Genomic DNA, 11558 nt, shown 5'->3' with positions numbered 1-11558 from the left:
CCCCCCCCCCCCCCGCTAATCCGCCCGTGCTTGCAGCTTCCACCTGCTGAGCCAGCGGGAGCCGTGCTCAGCCGGCCCCAGCCAGCGCCAGGGCTCTGAAACCCGCTCCGGCTGCAGAGCCCGTGGGGCAGCGGAGCCTCCACACCCCGGTCCCGCCGCTGCAGGAAACCCCGACCCCGCTTGGCACCAGGCAGCGAGGAGGCTGCAGGCAGCGAGGAGGCTGCAGGCAGCATCAGCTGGCAGCGGGAGAGCTGAACCCTCGAGGTAAGGGCAGGGTGCAGGTAGGGGGTGAGAGGAGCAAGCGCTGGCCGTGCCGTGCCTTGTTCAGGGTACCAGGGAGGGGGGTCCAGCTCTGAGTCCCCCCCCCCGCCAAGCAGGGATTTCCTCCCCGTTTTGGCTGCACGGCAGTCCTGCTGCAAGGTCACCCTGCAGCCAGGGGCCTGTGCTGAGCTCCCAGAGCCATCACCCACTGCCTTGCTCCCCCACCCCAGGGGGACAGAGGTCTGGGACCCCAACCGGGACCCGGGGCTTTCCGGTCCCGTGGCTGCAAGGAGGGTTCGGAGCCTGGCCCTGCTGCAGGGGGGGAGTGAAAGGGGGGAGCAGCAGTGGTGGGGCTGGCTGCCAGCACCCTGCCCTCCTTGCCTGGGCAAACTCGCAGCATGGCGATGCCCCCCTCCGGGGCAGGGACCCCTGGGGCAGGGTCCCCAGGAGGGCGCAGGGGCAGGAGGGCCAGCCCTCTGCTCCGGGAGCAGGGGAGGCACTGGGAAAAGCCAGAGCACGGGGCATCGCTGTGTCAGGGCTGCGGGCGTGGGGCAACCCCAGCAGCATCCCTCTCGCAGCTGCGGGTGCTGCAGCGGAGCGGCCCGGGGCAGAGCGGGTTGCGAGGCAGGGTTACGCAGGGGTGGGAGCACCAGGTTGCAGTGCCAGTGGCACCGGGCCGGCCCTGGGCTGGGGCTGAGGGCTGTCCTGCACCCATCTGCGCTGTGTCCTTGACATGGCAGGCAGCGCGCTAGGACCTGGCGAGCCCCGGACAGGCATTGCTGGCAGCCCTCTGCCTGAACGGTGCAGGATCCTGCCTTGTCAGCCAGCAGCACCGCGGGAAGGAGCCTGCCAGCTCCGGAAAAAACCCATGTAAGCAAGCGTGGCTGTGCCCCGGGCCACCCCGGGCCGGGCAGGAGCTCCCTGCGCTGCGTCCCACGGGCAGGGACACACCGTCCAGAGGGCTGGGGACTGCTGCCACAGGCTTTAAACAGGGCATGGGGTTAAGGGCTGGTGCCTGCTGCCACGGGAGTGGGTGGGTGTGGGGGCAGAGCGGGGACCCCGGCAGCGGTGGTGGCAGCACTCCGGGGAAGCCCTGGCACCCGTCCCGTGGCAGTGCAGGGCAGCCGGGGTTGGGGTGCTGCGGGGGTGGCAGGCCGTCCGATGGGTGCTTTGACCCCAACACGCTCAGCCCCGCGCTCCTGCCTGTACTGGGTGCTGCTGCCTTCCCCTCCCCCTCCAGCACCCCCCACGGGGCTGGGCAGGGGACCTGTCCCGGGGAGATATGGCTGGCACCAGGACAGTGCCATGGGGCAGCAAACGCCTCCCCCTCAGCACCAGCCAGCTGGGTACAGTGTTTGGCTAGCGTGCCTGGTGGATGTCACCCCACAGCCACCTCTTACCGGCTCCTGTCACCTTCTTGTGTCAGTCCCAGCCTTCCCTGAGCTCTGGCTTCTTCTCTGCCCTGCCAGTCCCATATGTTCCTGTATGGCCCCGGGGGTACCTGCACTGCAGGGGACACTGCCAGGGAGCCCTCCCTATTCCTGGAGGCCCTGGGGCTGTGCCACCCCTCACCTCCCTGCCAGGGCTTCTTCTGCAGCCCCATCCACCTCTCGCACGCCCTTTGTCCCCGTAGCTGGGCACTCTCCCATGACCCTTTCTATTTGTAGGCTCGCCGCTGGGAGCTGGGAGCCTGTCCTCCGCCCTTGCACCATTCCCCATGCAGCTCCTTCCTCCCCAGGCACCATTCCCCGTCTGCCCTCAGCGTGATTTGGGCCGGTGCAGAGGTCCCGGCTGGCCCCGGGTCCCAAGGCTTAGCCTGAGGCTTGTTTGCAGGAGCCTGACCTTGCGTGCAGGGGAGAAAGAGACGAAGGTACAGGCAGCGTGGGGCTCATGGTGTGGCCCTTGACCCCGCATCTGTGGTGCCTCTCAAGGTCAGGGCGCTGCTCTGCTGCCCTGGTAAAGGTCTCATGCAAGAGGTGAGAAAAGAGGGTCCCCGACACTGCTCGCTGTCCCTGTCCCTCCCGTGCCCTGGTGCTGCCTTGGGGAGGGAGCGGGCGCTGTAGGGGCTGCGATGGATGGGGAAAGGTAGGGAGTGAGGGAAGCTAGCATGGCCGGGTGGTAGGAGATAGTGAAAGTCACCTGTCACGGTCCCCAGGCCGGTGCAGGAAAGATGATGGAGGATGCAGTGGAGGAGCACGGCCACATGCTGCTCCTGGCCTGCTTGCGCTGCGCTGGCTGCCTTGTGCGCAGACATATAAGGAGCCCCCTCTCCCTGCCAGGAGCAGCCGGAGCGTCCCTGAAGGCGAGCTGGGCGGCACTGGGAGCAGCGGGACAGGGGATGTGGGCAGCAGCGGCAGAGCAGCCTGTCCTGCATCAGAGCAGGAAGCCTTGACCTGAGCTGCTGGCAGCAACGAGCCACTCCAGGGCTTACCGGGAACCCAGGCTTTCATGGAGCTCTTTTTCTTCTTGAGAACCCTGGCTTTTTGCAGGGATCCCAGTACCTCCATGACTGCAGCTACAAAGCAGGGCCAGCAGCAGCACTACTGGGCACCGCACAGCAGCTCAGCCTTGCTGCAAAGCTTCCCAGCTCTGCCATCCCAGGACACAGCGCTAGCGAAAGCCAGGTGAGGCTTTTCCACCTGCTTGCACCCACTGGAGATGGCAGGTCCTGTGGGGAGAGTGGAGAAGGCAAGGAGTAGGTGATGCCTGCAGCTCCTCCTCAGAAGGGAAGGTCTTCATGGGAAGCCAGCCACCACTGTTGTCAGGGCTGACTTTCCCCTTCTGGCTTGCCAGAAAGGAGATTTACTGGGTCTGGCTCGCAGTCTTAGCAGAGCAGGCTGTGTTTCCCCAGAGACTGTCTGTGAGTCCCTACCAGCTGAGGATGGATGTGTCGAGTCAGCCTCAGGCCGTGAGCCCCTGGGAAGGCAGCGCCAGGAGCCCCTCTTGGCCCTGAGGCATTTGGCAGCGGCACAAGGATGCTCCTGGCTGCCTTATAGCCCAGGGCCGCGGGGAGAAGCAGGCAAGCTGCCTTCTGAGAAGTGAGCTACGCCAAGGAGGTGCGCTCCCTGTGCCGTCCCATTCCACGCCACCCCTGTGAGACTCAGGGCCCTCAGACGACCAGCCAGGACCCCTTTCTCTGTGGCCTGCAGTTGAGCTGCGAGCACAGCCCCGCAGGACAGGTATCGTGCTCAGGGTGACTGTCACTGTGTTGTGTCCTCATGTGATCCATCCTGGGTGACAGCAGGACACTGAAATCTGCTTCCTAACACTGTCCCTCTCCTTCTGCATGGTATGTTACCTACAGGCAAACGCTGCCCTCCTCCTTCACGCTGCCTTCAAACCAAGAGCTGGAGCTTCTGCCCTTGGACTTCCCTGCTTACCCCCCAGATTTCCTGGCTCTCGTTCATCCCCAGCCCCCCCTCTGCGGCACAGACGTGGGTTAGCACAGCACGCACAACCTCCGAACCGCTGCCCACACCGTGGGGTGCCTGCTCCCGCTTTGCGCACACAGCTCCCAACGCCGGTGATGCCCCCATCTCCCTGCTCCAGCCCGCTGCTTCCTCATCCTCACGGTGGGCCTGGGGTCCCAGCGCTCGGGCCCTTGCCTGCCCTTCCCTAGCCCCCTGCCCCAGGGGCGGCTTGGGGTGCTTCCCTGCTCAGAACGGCCAGATCCTCTCCCACCAGCCATCAGCTCCCCGCTTTTGGGAGCACGCCACTGCTGTGCTCCCCCCCCTCCGCTTTCCCACCCTCCCTCCCGCATGCCGTGGAGCCACTTAAGCCTATAGGCCGGCTAAGCCCTTCCCCGTGGGCTCCCCGTGCTCCCCGCTCACGGGAGGGGGGCCCACAGCAGCCGGCCGCCCCTCCCGGGGGCCGCGGCGCCCCGTCCCCGCCGCAAGGGGGGGGGGCGGGGGGGAGGGGGGGTCCTGCGGCGGGCTGCCGCCAGCAGGGGGCAGCACCGGCCCGCGCGCCTCCCGACGATGAGTTTGTGGGAGCTCTGCCGCTGCGGCTGGGGGGCGGGGGGGTCCCCAGCAGAGCCCCCAGCAGAAGCCCCCTTCGGGGTCAGGCAGCTTTGCAGCGAGGGCGGGCAGGGGCCAGAAGCGGGTGCCTGCCCTCCGGGGACAGCCAAAATCTGCCAGGGCCCCGCCCCGCGTCGTCCGTCCGTCCCCCCCCCCCCGGCGGCATCAGCGCAGGGCACTGCAGGCTCCCGGCGGCGTCCCCCAGCCCCACGCGTGAGGGGTGCAGGACCCCCTCCAAGGGTTTCCTTCTCCTTGGGCCGTGTTAGCGCATCCTCTGCCCACGGGTGGACGCTCGGCTTTGCAGAGGGGCTGAGGGAGGGAGGGCAGTCCAAGCGATAGCCGGGTGATCCCCGATGGCCGAGCTGCCGGTCATGGGTTTAGCCTGCCCTTCTTTTGATGTCTCATGGTTGCGCTCTGCCGGGTGGCCTGGGGGCCGCGTTTCGGCTTGGGAACCCGCAGAAGCATGACTGGCAAGGAGGGGAAATGATCAATGGCTGGTACTGTTGGAAGCTGTGGGAAAGGGCTCTCCTGGAGACCTCCCTGGGGGATGTTTGGGAGCATTCAGCCACAGCTCCACAGCTGATTTGCCCAAGGGGCAAAGCATGACGGGATGGGCTTAGTCTCCAAACAGGATTTAGTCAGCCGTGCCAGACGTTTGCACAGAGCTGAATTCCTCCACGCCAGCCAGTGGCTGTTGGGCCGAGCACAGACTGGGGCCGGCACGGCCGTGAGAGCTCCTGGGGCTGTGTTTGGAGCCCTCGTCTCTGCAGGTGGCCATGTGCCATGGTCCCCGTGATGCCGGTGGCCACAGAGCCTGCCTGGGGAGCGGGCTGGCTGGGAGAGCAGGCAGGCACCTTGCCCCTGCCCTGCCGTGCAGGGTGGGCAGCCTCCGGCCACAGTGGCACTCCCCAAGAGCTGGAGCACGGCTCTGCCCGCTGCCGCCAAGGTGCCTCGGGAAGGCTGATGGGGAGCCATGGCTTCAGGCTATCCCTCAGGGCTGGGATTCAGCCATCCCCCAGAAAGGCTTCTTCTGCCTTTCAGATGGTGCTTGGAGATCCAGGGAGCCACTGGGCACCTGGCTCTGCCGGGGCATGGATGGGCTTTGTGGGGGGGGAGCGGGACCACACAGCAGCTGCCACCCCCCTTCCTCCTGCCAGGTTCCCTTGTTCCCAGCTGCCCGCAGCTCCCCCGTGGTGTTTTACGAGGGTGACTGGGTGCCAGCCAGCTCCTTCCTCAATGGCTCTGCTCCGTCATGCCAAGGAGTGGGATGTGCCCCCAGCACTGCTTCAGTGGGCTGGCTGACCTTGAGTATAGTGTGGCTCCCTCCGCCCACACCAGCTCCATCCTCTGCCAAGGACACCCGGTGTGAGACCATGACAGGGTGACACTGGATGCTCGGAGTGGCCCATGCCCTGGGGCTACCATTTCTGAATGCCGCAGGGCGTTCCTGCCCGCTGCTGTGCCAGGGGTTAACCCTGGCCCCTCCGGTAGGAGTGGGAGCCTGCATTGTGTGTCTTGAGTTTACCCAGGTCTCAGCTCAGCCCCTGGCAGGTGGAAACTGCCTGCTGCGGGGGTAACATTTCACCCTTGGCTGGTGGCTGCGCGGCTGTCACTCAGTAACTAGCCACCCAGCAACTCCGGGGCTAATTGGTGTTATTAGGCAGTAAATGCTTGTAAGAGTAAGTAAATGGATGGCTGGAGCTGAGGAGAGGGCAGCAGCGGTGCAGGGAGGGAGGGAAGATGTGCAGGGTGTGGGGAGGGAGGCGGAGGGATAGGGATGGAGGAAGGAGGGATCGCTGCGGGAAGGATGGTGCCCAGGAGGTGGCAGGGATGGGAGACCCTCAGCAGTGGCTTGGGCGGAGGGGTTTGTGTCCCCTCCAGCCTGCCAGCTGGGAGATGCCCCGCGTCCCAAAGATGCTGCTGCCCCACAGGGCACCAGGCCCTCCCCTCCAGCAGTCTGAGAGGGGCTGGAGCTTGACTGGACCCCACTGCCCACGACAGCCCCAGGGAGCCCTGTGGGTGCCCCGGGGCCCCTTGCTGAGCTGCGCCCATCCGGCGGACAATGGGGTTTGTTTCTGCTTGCCCAGCTGGAAAACACCCATGGCCCTGCCACTGGGCTGGAGGGGCTCAGGGCTGAGGCCCTTCCCTGCCACATCTCCGGGCCGTTTGCTCACCAGAGCTGCGAGTGCTTTGGGGGTAGCAGTGTCACCCCGTTGCATCTCGGTGTTACCAGCAAGGGGGGATGCTGAGCATGGGGGGGCAGTGGGGCCGATCGGCAGCAAGTGCCTCCCTCTCCCCTGCCTCTCCTTGCAGGTTTTCACCCAGGGCTGCTCCTCTGCTGGCAGCAAGCTCCTGCTGCCCTCAGCCCACTAGTGAAGAAGTCACAGGCAGCTGCCTGACTTTATCCCGGCAGGTCAGGTCGTGTGAGGAAGCAGAGGGACGGCGAGGAGCTGGAGATCTGCGTGGCTCCCTGCGAGTGGTGACGTGCCCGGCTGGATCTCCGTGCCACGGGCAGAGCTCGGGAGGAGATCGCAGCCCGCTCCTTCCCCACCTCGTCCCAGCCAGGCTCAGGCCATCAGGTAAGCATCACCTCTGCCCTGCCACCTCTCATCCTGAAACGCAGGGCAGGGCACCAAGGTCCTGGGGGGGTCACCACTGGGAGCCCTGCAAGCAACAACCAGAGAACTCCCACGCCAAAAAGGGTCTGCCAGCAGCTCTGCAGCCAGGACCCTGCTCCAGGGTCAGCCAGGGCCAGCGAGGGAACAGCAAAACTAAAACGGTCCCTAAGCCATTTGCTGATCTCAGCGTGAGGCTGAGATGCTTTGTTGATTATCAAAGCATCCAGGATCGTTGCAGTCTCGTTATAACTGGATTCCCAGGAGCCTGTAGTGATTTTTTTTTTTTTCCCATTGGCTAATAGGTTAATAACCTGCTGGCACTTGACAGAGGTCCCGCATCTTCTGTGTTTCCCTCCATGTGACTGATTAAAATGCCCCTTCTCCCCCTTTCCCAACCCGGCTGTGCTCCGCTGCCTTGTCACACGTGCAGAGAATCGGATACAGCTGCTAATCTGCTTGCCACCCCACTCCTGCCTGCCTGCTCTGCCTTTTAAACACACTGGCTCTCTGTTTCTCTGCTCTGTGGCGCTGAGGGCTGGCGCAGAGGCTCTCCGAGCTGAGCTGCCCGTGCCTTCCTCCGGGATGGGGTGGGCAGCACCGGATGGAGGGAAATGCTGTCACCGTGGGTCACGCTTGCAAAGGGAAGGGCGGTTTTGCAATGGAAAGGGGAACTGGACGGCGTGCAGCCCCCCGACCTCAGCCCTGCTGCAGGCTGACGGCCTTGCCGTGCCTCAGTTTCCCCTGCCCCTAGCGCAGGCACCTTAGAGGGAAAGGGAAATCTCACTGTAAAGGAGGGCTGGCGGGTTAATTAATGCATGGTTGCAAAGTGCTTGCAAATCTCCAAGGAAAACAGTCGACGTGGGTGCCAAATGTAAAGGATCCTGGAAACACTAAGTGCCTGCAAATGCCGCCTAGCTCCTCAGGCCCTAAAAGTCAAATATTGCCCAAGAGGCACGGAAAATATTCCTTCAGCTCATATGCATTACCCACAGCCTGGAATAAATCTCCCTTTTTGTTCTTGCTTTCCAAACCAGCTGTTTGTTTGCTTTCCCCTTTTGGATTTCATCGCTTTAGTTGAAGCAGGGAATTGCTACAAGGGGAGGGGACGAAAAAGCAGCTTTTGTGAAAGGTTTGGCAGCAAATGTCTCTGAAGGGAGAGCACTTCGCCTGTTTGTTCTGCCTGTTACAAACTAGCTTTGAGCAGAGTGTACAAACTGGGCTCCAGGTGACGGCATCGCATTGCCTGCAGCACATATTTGAGGTTTCAGAAAGGAAACTCAAAGGGCTGGGCAGCTTGAGCACCATTGGCATGTCCTGGGGAGCATGTCCATGGGACTCCCAGCCTTATGTAAGGGAGAGGCTTTGCTGGCTGCCTTCCTCCGGGAAAGCAGGGCTCTGCCTTCTCCCTTTGCTCTGGGGAACACAGCAATCTGCCAATAGCAGCAGCGTATTTTGGCACCACGCTGCTGCTTCGGGGATGGAGAAGGTGGAAGAGCAACAAGCCCCCGGGCCCCGCTCGAGGCTGCGTTTTCTCCTCGCCCAAATTACACAGGGGGGAAACATCTAGCTCTGTGTGTCATACTGGTGTCATACAGTGGTGGGCCCTGTACCAGTGCTGGGCAAAGCACCAGCTGTTTCCAGTTTGGAGCAGAAACCATTTCCGTAGCTGTTTGCTTCTTCTGGGAGGCTTGTTATTATACTCGCAAAGGCGAAGACGATAACATGAGAGTCACTTGGGAGCAGAGGGCTCCGCAAAGGCAACGCATCCCGTCAAGATGAAGCAAGGCAGCTTGGCCCTTCAGCAAGGGCTCGTGTTTCTGGGGCAGTAAGCAAGTTGTCACCGGCTGTCCGATTTCTCACCTTCCCTCACAGAGGAGGTGTCGTCTCCCTGAGACCACACGCCGGCGTTGGCACCATGCAGCCCAAGGGCTGTGCATCGCTCTTGAGGATGGACGTGCTCCCCGGGGGGCTGAAGTGGCTCTCCTGAGATGAGACCTGTGGGTGCAATTTCTTCTGTCCTGCACCAGCTAGGGCTGGATTTTAATGGACGCTGTCTCCCAGCCTTAGCCTTCCTCACTCCACAGTGTCTTGCTCTCTCTGGGTCTCCTGCTTGCCCGATGGAAGGCATCATTAGAGCCCATCCTGCAAGTCGGTGGTGGGTGGGCATGCAGGTCTGCGGACCAAGAAGCAGCCAGAGGCCCGCGCCGTACTTAGGAGCTGGAAGCTGCCTTTCTCCTCGCCTCCCCTCGGGTATATCTGCTGGCCTCCTGTCTGCCTGCGGTCACCAGTGGCTGCGATGCTGTTCAGCGCTAATGGATTTCAAACCCCCTGTCTCCACTGAGAGACATCTCTATTGAGAGATGTTTATTCTAGTGCTCGGGAGCGGCTGTGCAGACAGGACCAGAGCTGTGAATTAGAGAACATTTAATCCTGTACTTTGGTGATGGTAAGTGCTACGCACCCCACTGCTGAAAGCCTGGGGTGAGGCAGCGGCTACACCCACCCTGTCCTGAAGTGGAGACTTTCCGGAATATCCACTCAAAGGTAAATTTTGTGGCGTTTCTCCTCCCGACGAGGTCTGAGGCTCTTAACGATCCTGAGAGCCTTGTCCTGGCTTCTCGAACCACAGTGGTGGTTCAGCTGGGCACCGCTGGTCTGGACACAGCGCTCGGGAGTCCCTGGGGGATCGGTTCCCGCAGCTTTTAGCCTGTGCTGAAGTTGGAGCTTATATAGAAAAATAAAATTGTAGCGATGTTAAAATTTTAGCTCAATGCTGCTGAGCGGCAAGTGTGGACATCTCGAGGGGAAGCACGGGGCCCAAGGTGCCGTGGCATCGAGGTCCCGGGGACTGCCGCGGGGGCTCGCAGGGCTCCGTAGCTGACAGCGTGGCACATCTCAAAGCCAGAGAGGAGGTGACGGGAGACATCCCAAAGCAGGCGACCTTGCTTTTTGCTTTTTTTCCCCCAGTTTATTTTGACGTGATCTTGGTTCATGTTTTTCCCTTTATGCTGGGGTGGAAGGAGGGAAGGGAGAGGAGAGGAAGAGGGAGAGGGAGAGGGAGAGGGAGAGGGAGAGGGAGAGGGAGAGGGAGAGGAGAGGGAGAGGGAGGGGAGAGGAGGGGAGAGGAGAGGAGCTCACCCAGAAGATGACCTTCAAGATCGGAAAGGCTTAGGGAAAGTAGGCTGAAGAAAGGCAGGCCCAGGGCTTGGATCTGTCATTGCCTGGGGGATGCAGCAGGAGCTTAATTGGAGATGGGAGCTTTTAAATTTAATTTGATCTGATATGAATCTTACTTTTAAGACAACAGCCTCCTGTCTTATTATCTGACAACATTGTCTGCTGCTCACTTCATGTTGTCAGTGCACCCTACTATCTGACCGCAGAAACCCATAAGCGCAACAAGTACCTACCACCAGTGCAGAGGGAGAGATCCAGCGGCAGAGGATGCTACTGAGCAGGACAGCGAAGAAGTCGCTTCCTGAGGGAGATGCTCTGCAGTGTCATTGCGTCTCAGAAAGCACCGGTAGCTGTCTCACCCCTGTCCCCGTTGCCTTTTTCTTGGGCTTTGGGGACTTTTTGCTTACGTGGCGATGTTTTGCAGGTCTGTCTGAAAATACAAGCTTGGTGCTTGGATTCTGCAGGGAGATGTGTGTTAGAGACCATCTCGCTGAGAGATTGTGAGGATGGGAATCTGCCAGAGCATTCGGGGGTGTTTTAACTTCTGATTTTAATTTCTAACCCAAACTGATCACTGTCTGCAGAGGGTTTTCCGAGGCTGTTTATTAATGGAGCAAACGGTTTCGCAGTCAAAGCTGCTGCAGGGACTTCCTGGTGCCGCTGCCTGCGGCCGCACAGCATAAGTAAACGGAGAGAGCGAGGAGGGCCCCGTGCTCCCAGCGGAAGCACCTTGAAACACCGAGCTACATAAAAAAGATTTCTGCAGGCCGTTTAACCGCCCAGATATGAGGTTGAATTCAGGTGCACTCCCCTTTGCTGGGGGACAAAGTACCCCGAGTCCTGCTGCACCTTGGCACTTAGGCAAAACAACAGGCTTTTATCAGAGCGGAGTTGATATCTATTCTGGACAGACAGGAGCCTGGAGACGGGCAGCCTGAAAGAAAACAGCTTAAGAGTCCACGCCTGCCCTTTGGATACTGGATACACGCAATACTTATATCCTCTGGATACAGGGAAATTGCTAAATTTCAGAGGGGTCTGCACATCACCTGCCATCCTGGGTAGCACGACCATGAACGCACAGTGCAAAAAGCTGTCTTCAGTCCTCTTTGTAACCAGAGACAGAGACAGAGACAGACAGACAGAGAGATTTACACCTGTAAGTGGTGACTGCCAGCAGAGAGGGGTTTTGTCCAGATTAGGATGCAGCGCTGGGCACAAGCAACGGACCTAGCCAATGGGGCCAGCCCACACTCCATTTGGAGCCGTAATATAGTGCATAGCTCCCTTTAGAGCTATAATATTTACTAATGTATGGGTATCAATGCAAACCCGGAGCTGGGTGCAGCTCAGGAGCGTAGAGTTGGGGGGGGGGGGGGGGCGGGGGGGGGGGGGGGCTTGCTCTCCTTCCACTAGGGCTGTGCATTGCTAAAGCAGCCGAACCCTGGGCTGGGAGGACTGGGGGTTTCCCCGCCGGCTGCGGGGC

At 61.3% G+C, this 11558-nt stretch overlaps 1 protein-coding gene across 1 annotated transcript in view; it reads left to right on the top strand.

Annotated features, from left to right (window-relative positions):
* The first annotated feature begins 187 nt into the window (after nt 1–187).
* The window catches only part of SLC29A1 (solute carrier family 29 member 1 (Augustine blood group)), a 35995-nt gene continuing 24624 nt past the window's right edge, over nt 188–11558 (top strand). The window contains exons 1-2 of the mRNA XM_050894952.1: nt 188–264; nt 6691–6856. The gene's annotated coding sequence lies outside the window, so the exon portion shown is untranslated. The remainder of the gene's footprint in view (nt 265–6690; nt 6857–11558) is intronic.

This window comes from Gymnogyps californianus, chromosome 3, assembly GCF_018139145.2.
Source record: "Gymnogyps californianus isolate 813 chromosome 3, ASM1813914v2, whole genome shotgun sequence".
NCBI classification, from domain to species: domain Eukaryota; kingdom Metazoa; phylum Chordata; class Aves; order Accipitriformes; family Cathartidae; genus Gymnogyps; species Gymnogyps californianus.
The sequence above is the reverse complement of the archived record's forward strand: the minus strand, read 5'-3'. Positions and strand labels throughout refer to the sequence as shown.